Source organism: Lygodium microphyllum, chromosome 4 (assembly GCF_053477565.2).
Source record: "Lygodium microphyllum isolate KBCC chromosome 4, Lygodium_microphyllum_v1.1.10, whole genome shotgun sequence".
Taxonomy (NCBI): Eukaryota; Viridiplantae; Streptophyta; class Polypodiopsida; order Schizaeales; family Lygodiaceae; genus Lygodium; species Lygodium microphyllum.
This window is the reverse complement of record NC_141138.1, coordinates 41,028,412-41,043,204: the sequence shown is the minus strand read 5'-3', so window position 1 is coordinate 41,043,204 and position 14,793 is coordinate 41,028,412.

Sequence of the window (14,793 nt, the reverse complement as noted above, 5' to 3'; positions counted from 1 at the left end):
TTGTATCTAAGTTTGTGCCATCATATCTTGCAATCTCTGCCATTGTCAAATGCATATCCATGTAATCATAATCGATTAGGTCTTCCATCAAATCCCTGACTAGGATGGAAAATAACTCTTCTTGCTTCATTTCCAAGTATTGCAGCACATCTGATAGAAGCAAGTATTATACACCATCTACTTCAATGGGCGTCAAGGAGGCAAGGTTGGGTTTGTCGACTTGTGGCTGTTCTAAAGAAGATGGCACCATGAGTGCCAACCCTTGCTCTACCACCACCTAATGTTCCTCTTCAACATTTATGATCTCTTCAATCGGTTCTTCTCCCATGTATGTGATAGAAGAAATAACCTATGGAATTGTATCTTCATCGATCTCCGCCTCAAGGGGTGTATCCAATGCAAGGAGGTAAATTGCCAATGCGCAAACACACTCCACGAGATCCAAAGGTGCTGTACCTGGTGTATTACCCATGGGAATAGTGCATACTCTGTGCGAAGGATCCACGTAGCCTAGACACCGATTCACCACTTTTTGGTGATTCTTCCCTACTTGAAATACCATGAGCTGTTCCAGAGGCACCCAAGTCATGTTGAATCCCTTGATGGAGTATGTGCAGGTAGCAATGGTGCTCACAAAGTTTTCCAAAACCTGAAGGGGGGATCCACCGATGAGAATGCACTTTCAAGGTTGAAGTTCTTAGAGAAAACCTGAAATGTCTCATCACCCTGGCTAGCAAACATAGTCTCGTGGATCCACTCGTCAAAGTATGCGCAATCATCCATCGTAGTAGGTAAGAGAGATATGGTGGATATAAAGAGATGAAGAGAGAAAGTGTGAAATGAAATGATGAAACAAGAACTAAACTAGTTCTACCTTAAAAACCTTAAGTTTTAAACCATTAAGGGTTGTTCACATACGATATTTAGTTATTTCTTTACTTACATCTTTGTAAAGTTTACATGCATATGTAAATGTGTTAATTTGAAAAGTGTATAGTAAGTATATGATTTTTTATAAATACCATAATTTTTAAATATTGCAAGTTTGCAAGTGACAATATTCTATTGGCAAAAAAAAAAAAAAAGTGTTGGATAATACAACTTGTGGTGTTGGGATTTTTAGGGAGACTCTATAATTTCTAAAATATGTGAAGCCACACACTTTCCACTGGTAACAATATCCTCATCTCGGCTTCAAATTTTCCTACCACCTAGTTTAAAATAGAAGCTAACAGGTGGTTTCTACATTAACATTGTAATTTCCTAGTGCATTATACTCAAGGGCCAATCATCCTCCATTTGCAACACTTGGGGCTTGTGGCCCTCACAAATGATAGTAATATCCACAACTGCACTTTCACGCGTGTCTTGATTAAGGCACAACCATTTACCCTTGAGTATCCTCCATCTATGATACTTGAACACCAGGCATAAAGTCTGTTGTGTGATAAAGTACCTGTAATTGGGAAGGAAAATTAGCTGATCCATCCAAAAATGAGATAATAGTCAACTAAGAGAGAAAAATATTACATGAAAGCCATGTCCCTTGTTATGACTCGACAATCCACTCTGTCAGGACTATGAGTCATTTTTTATGTCCAAGTTTTTTCTAGAATCCTTGTTACATAATCCTTCGATGCACTTTTTATGACGTACGTGCTTCTGGTACATCTCAAACCCTTACATTCCTTGAACATATGTGTAAAAATTGCAATCGGTATGAACCAGCTTAGATGTATGTTCTTTGAGCCGGTGCTTGGCTTCATAGAGTTCAATATGTTTGCTAAAATTTTTGTGCTACACATGTGTAAAATGTCGCTACTACACAATGGCCATTCTATGCTATTGAGATTCAATATGTGCATAGACTCAAGGGTTCCATATTCTCGACCCCCCTTGGGCAATATGCACTTGGAGTCATAGAAAAAAACAAGGTCCTCTACGAAGCTGCTTAGCTGTACGCTCCTCAAAGAGCAATCTGCCAATTTTGAGGTGATAACACTTATTAAAAGAACCTGTGAAACTCTCAATATTTTGCCACTCACAAAAATCCAAAGGGTATACTTCTGTAAATATGAGACAAGTAGTTACATAGATATAATGAAATTTCTCATTCTCAATGAGTTGCAAATACTTACTATTTGCAATATTTTGTTGAAAGGGCATAGTGGGCACAATATGTATTTGTTTTTGCATGAATATATGTTGTACAAACACCTCTATTACAAGGTGAGAATCAACGTTCCTATTTCAAGAGCTAAATTTTTACCCTTCCAGTGCTTTGATACATCTATAATTGCAGATGCGTTCACCTTGAAAGCTCCCTTCATACTTGGACACACACGTATCCAAGACGAGCAATGATACATATTAGTGATCCAATTCCCTTCTTCATATTTTCTGTTATGTACTTCCATCAAGAGAATGCTTGTTTTTCTCTTAGGCATTATAACCTATGCATTAGATATAAAGAAGTATGTATTAACCCCTAAATAATAAGCATTTTAAGTCTGTCTAGTAATCATCGATATGCCTTATAAATTAACATGGCATTAAGAGATATTAACACTTTTGTAAACAGACACAAACATCGATATTGAAATGCATGTGGATATGTACATCGATATAAACTATAGATTCAATTTCAAGGCATCACTTTAATCATATAATTTACATGACATATAATAAAAAGAATAGCATAAGAATACTCAAAGAATTTTGCCAAAATAAATTTTATTATAATGAATAGGAGTTTGATTTGACTCAATACATTGTATGAAATGTGGGTATTATAGAGTAGTTGTTACAAGGATAGCAGCCACATGGCATGCAAGTCTTAATAGGCACATTGGATTGACACATGAGATATTCTATGACTCAACACATTGTGCGTTATATGGATGATATGACACAAGAGTTTCATGAATCATTGCCAATTGGCATGAAGATCCGAATGGACACACAGGACCAATAAAGTAGAGGATTTTTGAACCATCAACTTCTAGCAGATCCATATCATCAAGCACAAAGGAATCGCTCACCACATCAAAATAGTCGATCGAGAATTATGTGCTTCACCTAAACCTTGTACAATACATGCATGTACAGAAAAATACATGCATGAATCCCTTTTAACAAAAATACTTGCATGAATCCCTTTTATCTAAATAACTACATGAATAGAAGAACCTTTGCCTCCTGCCCAAAACAACCCTTGCAATAAAACAAAAATAATAGTAAGAAACGACATCAAACCCCATATAAAAAATAGCAAACAAAAGAAAATGCAAAGAGAGATGGGCACCTATATTTTGCCCAAAATATGGAGCTGCATGGAGAAGAAAGTGCAGAGGTAAGCAAAATGCTCAAAACCCTAATTACTCTCACTAGGGAGCTTCAATGGAGAAGAAAATTCACTAGTATAGAGAAGAGAGGGAAAGTGGTATGTTGCTCAACTTTTGGGTCAAACTGATTTCGTGAGAGGGAAAAAAATTGAAATTGAAAATTCTCCAAAAGAGGGGGGAAATATGAGGTGAGAGAAACTCAAAAATTGTGTACTATTCATTCTTCCTTTTTTAAAATTCCCCACTATCCCTTTTTTTAATAATAAACCCAAGATTTGGAGAGAGAAGATTCACCCTCCATGGATGTCAACATCTAGCCTTCCTATTGGACAATCCAAAAGGCCCATATCTTAAACCATATTATTTTTAAGGGCCCATTTGTGAGTTCATTTTTTTCCTAATGTATATTTTGGATTGATCTTTGAATACTTTTGGTGTTTGATCTCTTTGCTGTGATAATTGATTTCTTGCTCTACAACCTAGATGTCAATGTCTGCTTGTGCTGGTTCTAAGTACACCCATTATTTGTCGTAGTGCTTGGATAATTGATTATAGACCACACGAAGGTGATATGGTATATTTCATAGTTAGATTGTTTTAACATTGTTTTTGGATAATCTAGAGTAATATCATTGCTTGGATTACTCTAGATCATCCAAAAACAATGTTAAAGCAAATGAAATCTAAGGGTAATACTAAATGCTATGTGTAATGTGCCACCACATACTTATAAGATTTCTATTAGTCTACAATGTCCAAAGTCATAAAGTTTATTCCAACACATCATGCACAATGTCCTACACCATATGGTCTATTCCACACATATCTAGAATCTTTCTATTAGTCTATCATACCCAAAAACATAAATTTTGTTGTAACATACCATGCGCAATGTCTTAGTCATATGGCTTATAACCTAAGCATTGAATTGACTTTACATAATTGTAGGCTAGGTTTTTCTAGGGTCACTATCATAAATACAAGAACTAACTTATATATCCATATAAATGAGTTATTAATATATGCATGGTGATTGATCAAGAAATTTTTTTGAATAATGCATGGAGATAGCTAATATTATAAATACAAAATAGTTACATTGTCATTTCAAGGAGAATTTTATCAGCACCCTCAAACTCTAGCTAAAGCTTTGTAGAAAACCTTATACATGCATTGTCACATTTTCTAAACTCGTTAACATCCACATTTCTCCCTTGATTATTAGTCACTAGTCCATAGGGATTAAGGGAATTTAGATTCTTCCAAACAACCTATAATTATTTATGAAGCTTCCCAAGCCTCTTGGATCATAACCACTCATAGGATATTCCATAGTTTCCATCCTTGCATATCTTTTCCACCTCTATCCCTAAAAAAGAATTAATTTAGTATCCATTCTTTCATCAAATCTAGATCTCTTAACCCATGCTTGAATTGGCCTCCACACCTTCTTAATCTCAAAGCATTTCCAAGCCACATATCTAGCAATCTTTGAGCTCTTTTTATAAAAGAGGCACGAATGGGGCATACTCAAAAACATATTGCAATTGCTCCCTTTTCGGTGCTTTCATATTTTCGGTGCTTTCATAGTGGGAAATTAAGTTTCTTTGATGGTGTACAGGTCTAGACCCTCCCAATTCTCTTGTGCTAAGACCTCTACCTAGTTCAAATGTGTCACCTTTTCCAATGTGGGGTAACATGCATCACCAAGCTCTTATCCTACTTGGAAAAATCAACTGATTGGTTGCACCTTCAGAGAAGTTTCCGAATTAGTGCCACCAAAAACATACTAAGATTGCCCTCATAAATTACTTTGGAAGTGTGCCACAATTTTGACCTTGTTCGCGACTCCTGCCATGAAATCAACTTCATTCCAACCAAGTTGGAAGGCTTCTTAAATCCTTTCTATAGACATGTAATCCATTTAGTTCTAGTCCCAAACATCCTTCCACCTTGGTATTCCCTTGGTCATCAAGATTTTAAACGATTTGGGCTTCTCCCAACTTAATCTATAGATTGGATCAAAGGCATGTTTGAAGGTCCATATAACTTGCCTGAGTGAAGAGTCTCTTCACTTGTCCTTAGTGCCAAGCCATTTGGATGTCTCAAGAATTCCTTGTGCCATATATCGATTAGACCCTACATCACTTGGGAGTGTGCCATATTCAAATTTCTTTTGGCCAAAAGTGGATCAATCTAGTTAGGTTTGGGAAACTTAAGGGTCTATTGTGAGAGCAGTTTGAATAATCCAACTCTTGAGTAGCAACATCTATGGTTATTTGGATTCTATTCTCATGAACAAGCTAAATAATATTGTTGTTACTTTTTTAGTGAGAATAGGGATAGCTAGTCCCCCTCACTTTTTGACAAAGTTATTTGGGTCTAGGATATTGACCTTTTGCCCTTGTTGTAATTTAAAGCATTATAAAGAGGCGTTTAAAAACACCTCTTAATTCTTGTCCATGCTACTTGGAGGAAATGCAACACCATGACTAAAAAGATCCTTGTGGAGGTCAAAAATATATTGATCACCACAACCTTGCCTTGAAAGGTTTTTCTAGTTTTCCATTTTGATTTCGACCTTTTGCTACACATCTAGTCTACATATTGTTTCATTGTCACTCCAACCCCTAAAGGGAATCCAAGGTATCTAAATATCTACCCTTGTAGTATCACGTTAAATCCTAGCTACTTTATCCATTCCTCAAGCTCATCCAAATCTAAGAAAATCAACTCTATTTTACTTGCATTGACCATCAATCAAGAGACTTCAGTTAAGTGGTCATACTCCTTCAAGGGTGCAGTCTAATAGATTCACGCTTAGCCAAGTCTATATTGGAATTCTTGTTGGAAAAAAAGTGTGCCACAAATGCCTTGTTGTCTTGGAGGGGAAGATATCTGATTAGGCCTTATTTTAGCTTCAACTCCAAATTTTGAAGAAGTGGATCCATTATCATATCAAAGAGTAACAACAAAATAAGACATCCTTGCTTGCTGAACAAATCTCTTAATATTTAAAGACTGTGAGGGGATCCCATTGTCATAGATAACTACAAAGGCATTGACAAAAAGAGCTCGGGTGGTCATCTTTAAAACACGTTCATTGAATCCCATTTCATTCATTACTTCCAAAATGAATTTCCAACTTATTCTATCGTAAGACTTATCAAAATCCATAGGGATTCGAATGACAATGCATGATCCATTGAAAAGATCAAGTTCACAATGACATCATTCATTTTATTACCTTAGACAAAGTTGTGTTATTGTGGGTGCAATATGCATCCAAGGAGAAACTTAATACAGTTAGCCATGGCTTTAGCTAAGATCTTATAACCCACATTTAACATAATGAGAGGTCTACATCTCCCCCGGTACCTATAAGAAATCATCTATATAATGTGTGTTCAAAGGATATTAAGAAATACCCTTTCTTTACATGTTATAAGGCCTTAAAATGACCCCTTTTACTTTGCTAAACTTATAGGTTTATTTCAAATTGTAATTAAAAAATCCATTTTGTAAATATAATCTTGTAAATTTTACTAGATATAATATCCATTCTTTTGAACTCATGTGGTATCTTATATATTCCATAAGGTGGACTCCGTGGGACATCTTCCCAACTTGATTGTGTCTAAAAATATTGGAAATAAGTTGCTCAAACCCCTATTTAGTTCCTTTGACACCACTTGTTTTCTTGATCCTATTCAAGATTCTACAAAGATCATGATAACATTCTTCCTAGCAAGTTGGAAACACCTCTATTTGCAAGCTATCTAACCTTGGATATTTTTCCTCATTTATTTTCTCAAGTACATATGTGAGCTTCTCCACTAACGAGGGACAATTCCACATTACTGTTTTATCAAGTCTTATTAGCCCTTTACAATAAGGAATGAAAGTTATTGGAGTGTTGCTAACAATTGTAGATAAGTGGGAAATAAAAGCTTTGGCAATGTCCACGTCATCCTTGAGGATTTTGTTGTCTTGGTCCTTGATCATCCCAATAGTTTCTGCTATTTCTTGGTTCTTGAGTGCCTTATATAATGTTGGACTTGGGGTGTCTCCCATTAGGTATTACCCTTTAGCTACACATTTGCAACCTCAATTTTCTACTGAATCTACATATTGTCCAAGGAATCCCTCCACTTCTTGAAGAAAAGTGTGAAGAATAGCATAATTAGGATGCATAGTAAGAGGAGTAAAAATAGAATCTCAACATTGCTAGTAGTGAGAGAAAAGTCTACGTCTATCTCTAGCTTGATTTTTTCATGATCTCTAGTAGTCTTATAGGCAATTATTCACTAGATTGGCATGCAGGTTTCTAGTGTCCTTACACTTATCCTTAATCTTTTGACAGAAGTGTTCATTGTTAAGGAATGAGCTGTCAAACCTAAATTTTTTGGGGGGGTGCATCTCCATAATTCTTGGAAGTTAGTCTAATAGTAAAGAGTTAAGGCAAGTGATATGATGTCAAAATTTCAAAGAGCATCATGAAGCAAACATGTGAAAGGATCCGCATGCACCATAATTGAGGTAGATGCAATCAAGCCCTGTTGCTCTCCAAGTACTCCCCATTTTTATACTATGCCATGCATAAGATGATATCATGTTTCCTCTGAATGCAACTCCCACATCAACTAGCTCATGTGATCTCAAAATCTTGCCACCTTTCTCTCTTTGGCACCATCATGTTGCCACCTTTGAATCAATGATAAAATTCATGTTCCATTCTCCTAGGTAGGTTGCACTTTCTTCTCTAGCAATCTCCATCACACCATTCTAAAGCATTGCCCTCTCAATTGAAGCATTAGGGCCATATAGTAAGCATAGCATGATTAACTCACTACCAATGGTGACTATTTTTGAAATTTCACTCCATCTCCCTGTTGCTAGACTTTCAGAGAACTAAGAGTGTCATTGAACATAAGTAGTGTTCCTCTTCTTCATGACTACATAGAGCACCTATAGTTTGGCGGCCTTTATATATGAAAATTTGTGATTCTTCACATCTTAGGTTACAATCAAGTTTGGTTTTCTCTTCTTGGTTAGAGAAAAAAAATGTCTTTCTTGGACTCACTTCTCAATCCTCTTACACTCCATGTGTATGCTTACTATTAGTGTGGACTTATCATAATTATTGATATAGTAGTAATACAAATCTAACTGCCACTCTTGCAAGTGCACTTATTTGAGATTGACCATCACTACTAGGGCTTTAATCCTACTAGCCTACTATAATATCTGTATGCAACATATTATTTGGCATCATATTAAAAATTATACGTTTTGGTACATCTTGATCAAGTATTTCATAGCAATCATAAAGCCAAATTCCATCACTGTATTCTACGATTGTCCTAGAAGACATATGTAAGTTTTTTTACAACATCCCATATCCTCAAATAAGATCTTTCTTTGACAATTTAGACTTATTGGAGGATGCCTTTTGTTGGATATTAGTTAGCAAATGATCATTAAGAACTTAATTACTTGAACAATATACAATAGAAATACTAATACTACTCATTTTAAAAAAAGATAGATATTATAAAAAAAACCACGCTTGCTAATGCACTATAACCTTGGTATATCTCAAAGTAGAGTATCCTCTTCAACCAAGGTTGAATGTGAAGTCAAATATTTTTGTTTTTTTAGGATTAAAAAATAACACTAGTACATAATGTAACCCAAGGTTGGTAGCCCTAAAATTATGGCTAGATTGTATGCAATTTGAGTCCAAAATGAATAGATGTCATTGGATATGCTTATTGAGTCCCTTGAAAGTAGGTGAGATCCCTAGTAAAGATATGAATATTATAAAATCAAAATTGACCTCTATCTCAATATCTTCCTTTCCATAGAGATGCACAATAAAGATTATGCACACAAAGGTGAATGCAACATGTCCCAATGACCCACATTTTGGTCTAAATCAACATTAACTACTTGCTACCCATGATGAGTGCCTTGTCCAAGATTAGGCATTTCTTTTCATCAATACTTTGAAAATTTCTATATTGAGATATATCATCATTATATGATCTCACTATATGAAGGCATTCTTTTTGTAATGCTCAATTCATTACAATTTTTCAGTGATGAATTTATGGGCCATCCATCACTAGAGAAGGATTGTTGATAGTGTTATAGTGATTACTATATAGGTAGGAATTGAGATGTGAAGACATTAGGGAGGATATGTAGAGCTACATGATGCTCTCTGATGATGCACTAGAGGCTACCACATTAGGAGTTTCTCTGCCCCTTGATGTTGCCCTATCATCCAAGAGAGGGAACTTCAAGAGAACCACCCACAATGAAATTTTTAACTTTACAAAGAAAGTAACATTGGAAATGGGCTTAAGAATATGTTTCCTAACTTTATTGAGTATTACCTATTGTAGGACCCCACCTCTATTAACTTAGGTGATGCAAGGTTTGGTTCATGTTGTTGGCTTGTGATCATTGACAGAGGGACAAAGGTATAGATTCTTGAAATATATTATACTTTGTTTGCAAATTGAATCATATGTTATACTTATAGGTGCTCTTTACATTAATTTTCCTCTTATCTATGTGCAACAATGAGCATTTGGTGCACAATGAGAGGAGTGATACTTCTCAGTCTTTGGCAACATGAGTTGTTGTAGAGACTACATCTCCCCAATTTACTCTAGCCATGCCTCTTGTAAGCCTGAGGAGTAGGAGTCTGTGCTATTCGAGGTATGTTATTCTAGCTTATTGAGGATATTTTATAGTTACACGTGTTTTGGAATTGTCTCTTACATTTTTTTATATGTTTGTATTAACTTTTTCTCCTAGGGAGGTCAGTCATAAATATATGTATGTATCACATGGGTTCAACATAAGGGATTTTTAAAATACCATTTTTATACATTTTTTACATACAGAAGGGTCCCATATAAAGGGTTTACTTATAGATTGAATAGAAAAGGGTTATGTTTTATTAAGGAAAAATTCATAGATAAAGATATTTATAAATAGGCATTGAATGCATGTGATATAGAGGGTATACATATAGTGAATTACCTAGACTTTTTCTCTAGGTTACACCACCTACACGAGGACATATGATGTCACTTGCCATATTGATCATGATGGATGCATCATCTTGCTCAAAGGAGATTTTGCTTTTCTCAAGATAGATGTGTAATATTTTTGACCTACATACGCCACATATTCATTTAGAATGGGCATAAGTATAAGTCCAAGGTTATTTATATAGCATGATAATGATTCTTATGCCAACTCTACTTGTGTCATTTCAATGAAAATATAGAGATTAGGATACCATATCAAAGATGCTTATGATCACATAGTTGGAGCATGATTTTGGGAGGGATTGGAGCTAAAATTGAGTTTTGCATGATAGGACTCTCCTGCTATGGTTTAGACAAAGTAATGCACAACATATTTACATTCATTAAAGTTGGGTTTCTTGAGTTGTATTGATCAATGAAAGTTGAGGGAGAGAGAGCTTGACAGAAAATGCAGAATGTATGAACATGACAAATAGAATAACTCTCACAAAAACACAAAGCTAGATTTGGGGTTGATACTTCTAAAAAGAACTTATGTAGATCATAGGTTTTGGGCTATACATGTCCCAGTTAATATACATTATTAGTAGTGATACTTCTTCTTGTGTCATGCAAAATGGTAGGGTTCTTGAGACCTTTACTTAGTCAACTGAATAAGGCTACCCTCTATGTCCCCCATTTGTTACCCTTTCTATCCATCTAGTTCTCACCATGTTGTTGCATTGAGTCGAGACTAGCAAACTAACTTGTTTAACTCTTCCATGAGATCAACATCTTGTTGTGGATAGGCATTGGCTGATGACACTTCCATGATATTGAAAGAAAATAAGGATAACCTCTACAAGGCATGGGATGTTTGGAATTTATTTGGGCATGCTTTGGACCTTCTTAATGCTACTAAAATTTCCCTCATGAGTTGCATTGAATTATATGTAGAGGTCTTGGGGTGGCAAGATGAAGTGTTTTCATATGGCCATATTGGGCAATATCTAGGTTACCCTTCGGGTGTTGACATTTATACTAATTGCTTCAATGGATCTCTTAGGAGTAGAAGCCAAGTTTCTTTATTGGAATCTCAAACCCTTGCTCAAGCTTAGCCATTTCATGTGCACCTCAAAGTGGCACAAATCTTTATGATGCCCATGTTGACCTATTTTTTCCCACTTTTGCCTTGGGCTAGGAGTAGTTTGAATGAATTTTCTAGGCATATCCATTCCATGTTATGGACAAAGGATTCTGTACATGGTATTATTTCTTGGATTTTTCAATGCCATGTCTATGTAGAGTTATCACTTCATTCTCTTTTCTTGAAGTATTTCTCTTCTCTTCTCTCTCTCTCTCTCTACGTTATTGCTTCTCTTCCTTGTGTACTCATAACTGGTATCTTCAGAGATTGTGAGGACTGGGTGATTAAACCAAAGGAGACTACACTCAGCAATCAATCTAGTGCATCCCAATCATAGCAAACTATTTGGAGATGAAAAAATAGATTTTCAATGTGTTGTTCTTTGCAAAAAACATAGGTTTTCTTCTCTATTTGGGGTGATATTAATAGTGTAGTCTATTTATACCAACTTCTTCACATGTGTAGTTAATTTCTCTCTCCATTTGGAGCTTCCAACATCCAAATGCAATAGATTCAAGTGTTTTCACAGGTTTATAAAGAGTGATGGAGTACCACCACTTAAATGCATTTGATGACTTAGATAAGGAGTATATCAAATTTTCTAAAGACAACATTCTCATTGATTCAAACATTGTGAATAATCATGTTAAGAAAGAAGATTAGAGTCATGTTTCAAAAGGGAACATCACCTTAATAAATCACAAAGATCGAAAGGGCCTTCTCCTCCACCTACTTCTTTACATGTTTCTCAAAGGACCCATCCTTCCAGCCCTCTCATAGCCATGATGACACCCTATATATAGGTATTGGTTCTTCCTTCCTTACCAAATGAAGATCAAGTTGATAGGTCAAACTACTCCCTTTGGTTATGCAAAGTGGAATGCATCCTTGACACCTTGAATCTTTGGGATTTTCTTACCACCCCTATTCATCCTCCTATGGAGGATCATGCCATTGGTTCAATGATGGACCAAGCAACCTCATGGGATCTGCTCAATTCTCATACCCAGTCCTTCCTCTTTATGAATCTATAGAATATTTTTCTTGTTTATGTACAGAAGGTGGAGATTGCATTAGGAAAAAATTGGATTCACTTTTGGTCATTTTAAGCACTTTGGGATTCTAGGGAATATTCCATAATGAGACAAATGAGGGTGATCCTACCATTACAAAACTTTTGAGGTTACTTTTGATTTAGAGGCTATAACTTGAGCATATAAACTCCAAATTTTTAAGACGTTGGTGCGTGAGAATCCTCTCATCAAGACCTTTCCAATGATATGTTACATGTTATAGTTTTGAGGTATAATGATATAGTTATTTGTGGGCCTCCATTTTTAAATAAGATGATGACATTGTAATTAATCTTACAAGGCTCAAAAGTGAGTCCAAATTTTCCCTAGTGTAATAGAAGTGTGGATGAACCTCTCATTCTATCTACCATGGGAAAATATACATTAGAAATATTTTCCCATTGTATCACCCTAGAGAAGAAGTTGAGGATGCTCTCAGGGTGTGTTCACATTGGACATTCTTGTGTCTTTAGATCTTTTGTATTTCTTGTAAATGGAAGTTTGTTAAACAAAAGAAACATTGACTCCTAGTGGAATTGAACCCCTATTGACCTTCAAAGTGGCCATGGGGCTCCCCATCACCTCTATTCATTAGTAAGTATATGAAAAGGTACACCAAAAAATTGATTTAAAGAGGTTTCTTACCTTTTTGAACCTACAAGAAGTTGCATACATCCCATGAACATACTTTCTTATTTAGACTTTTACTATAAATTGATCTGAACCAATCATTGTACATAAGAAGATGTTGTTCTCATTGGAATACTGCATCACATCCTAGCACCTCACATACCTCTTGGACTTGCAAATGGTATTTGTGCTACAAGAAGATGCCCCAAAGTCCACCTTCTTTGTCATATCATCGGCTCTACACAACTTCACCTTCCCTAGCAATCCCAACATTCTTAATGATTAATTTGTTCAACCCCCTTTGTTTCGTTAAGGGGGTTGGACAGATTAAACATTAAGAATGGTGTGCTACAACAAGATGCCTCACAAGTCCACCTTCTTTGTAGTATCATTGGCTCGACACAACTTCACCTTCCCTAGCGACCCCAACATTCTTAATGATTGATTTGTTCGTTAGTTCACTAGGGTGACTTTTCCCCAAGAGCATGCAAGTTTCCCTGAATTGGCATGCCCATGATGATTTAAAAAGTCATTTGATTGAAAAAATATGTGACAAAATATGAATTCATTCCATATTTAAAGCAAAAAACTTGATCCAAATCTAGAGTGAAACTTTTGAAGAACAAATTATGAATGAAAGAACAAAAAAACTAGAGGAGAGAAGCAAAATAATTGGGATTTTGCATATGGCTCTAGGAAAAATCCCCCCATATCTCCTTCTTCATTTACTAGATGGCCCTAATGGAGCCCTTGGGCCTTGCAAACCAACAAAAGAAAAACTCACACAACCCTCAAAATCATCGCATGTGCATGCATGTGCGCACACACACACTCACACACACACACACACACACACGCACGCACGCACGCACATGCACCTCCCCCCCCCCCCCCCCCCCCCCCCCACACACACACACACAGAATTGCCTTTCCATTGATTCATTTCACAAGAGAATAAATCAATATTTAGATGAATAGTGTACCCTTCGACACCACAATAGGGTGAGTTTGCATTGAAGAATATGGCTTTTACCCCCTAATAGGAACTGTCAAATTTCTTGTGTTGTCAAAGGGGCATATTGTGGCCAAGGTCCATCCCCACATACCCCCTACATCTTTCCAATAATCTATTGGCTAGAGGTCTCCAAAGTACCATCTGTAGCTCATTTGGAGATTCTGATCCTATTAGTACTAGTGGATGAGAGATCTCTATCCAAGATGACATGCATGAGGCACATATTTTAGAAAATTTTTGGCGCTTCTCTTGCTAGAATATGGAGTGAGTGCCGACAAATCATCCCATTGTCAACAATTCAATGGATGTCTACTTGTAGAGTTGCCTACTAGCTATTGTCTCTTAAGTAGTGCCAACCATACATGCTAATTATGTTGTATTGCTAGGTTAATCTTCAAGAAACAAAAAAGATAGTCCAATATAAGCTTGCATGGATTATAAAGTAGAAATAATAAAAGGAAAACCAAACTTGTTTGAATTTAGAAATTCACATTGATGACTCTGGAATATGCAATGAATCTTTATGATAAATACATCA